The sequence below is a fragment of the Penaeus monodon genome, chromosome 19 (genome assembly GCF_015228065.2).
Source record: "Penaeus monodon isolate SGIC_2016 chromosome 19, NSTDA_Pmon_1, whole genome shotgun sequence".
Lineage (NCBI taxonomy): Eukaryota > Metazoa > Arthropoda > Malacostraca > Decapoda > Penaeidae > Penaeus > Penaeus monodon.
In genome coordinates this window covers 29,695,375-29,695,965 of record NC_051404.1, presented here as the reverse complement: position 1 = coordinate 29,695,965, position 591 = coordinate 29,695,375, and positions in this window count along the sequence as shown.

Here is a 591-nt window from a genome sequence, read left to right as displayed (position 1 = left end):
ACAACAAACTCAGAAACATGCTCACTACAATGATCTCAAGTATGATCTATGTGGTTTGACGCCTCACTTTATTTCAACACGAACTCCAGGAAATACGTGCCACTCGACTTCACATTCCCTAATGAATAGATCAAAGGTGCCTCACTCTTAAACTCTTCGCCAAGGAGCCTACACGGAAAGTATCCTTGTGAGATTAACACGACCCGCCCACCAGGCTCCCCATCACAGCAGGAGGAAATCACGCCTGAAGCAAGAGGAAGCTCGTCGAAAGTAAGGGGGACGCAAGCACGAAGTAAAAGGAACACACGTCGAAAGTAAGAGAAAATCACATCTAAAACAAGTAGAACGCACGCCCAAAGTAAGAGGAAATCACGCCTGAAGTAAGAGCAACGCACGCCCAACGCCCTCAGCGGGACAAGAAAGCGGCGACTCCCCCCCCACCGTTCCCCCCGTGCAAGGAGGTCCCGGCAGCCCCGCCCCGCGAAGCCATCTGCGCCGCCCACACTAATCCTTGCCGGAGCCGGGGCTGATGGCACGATCTACAGGCGTGTAAAACCATTTGCCTTTCCTCGCAGCAGCGCCCGAACCTGG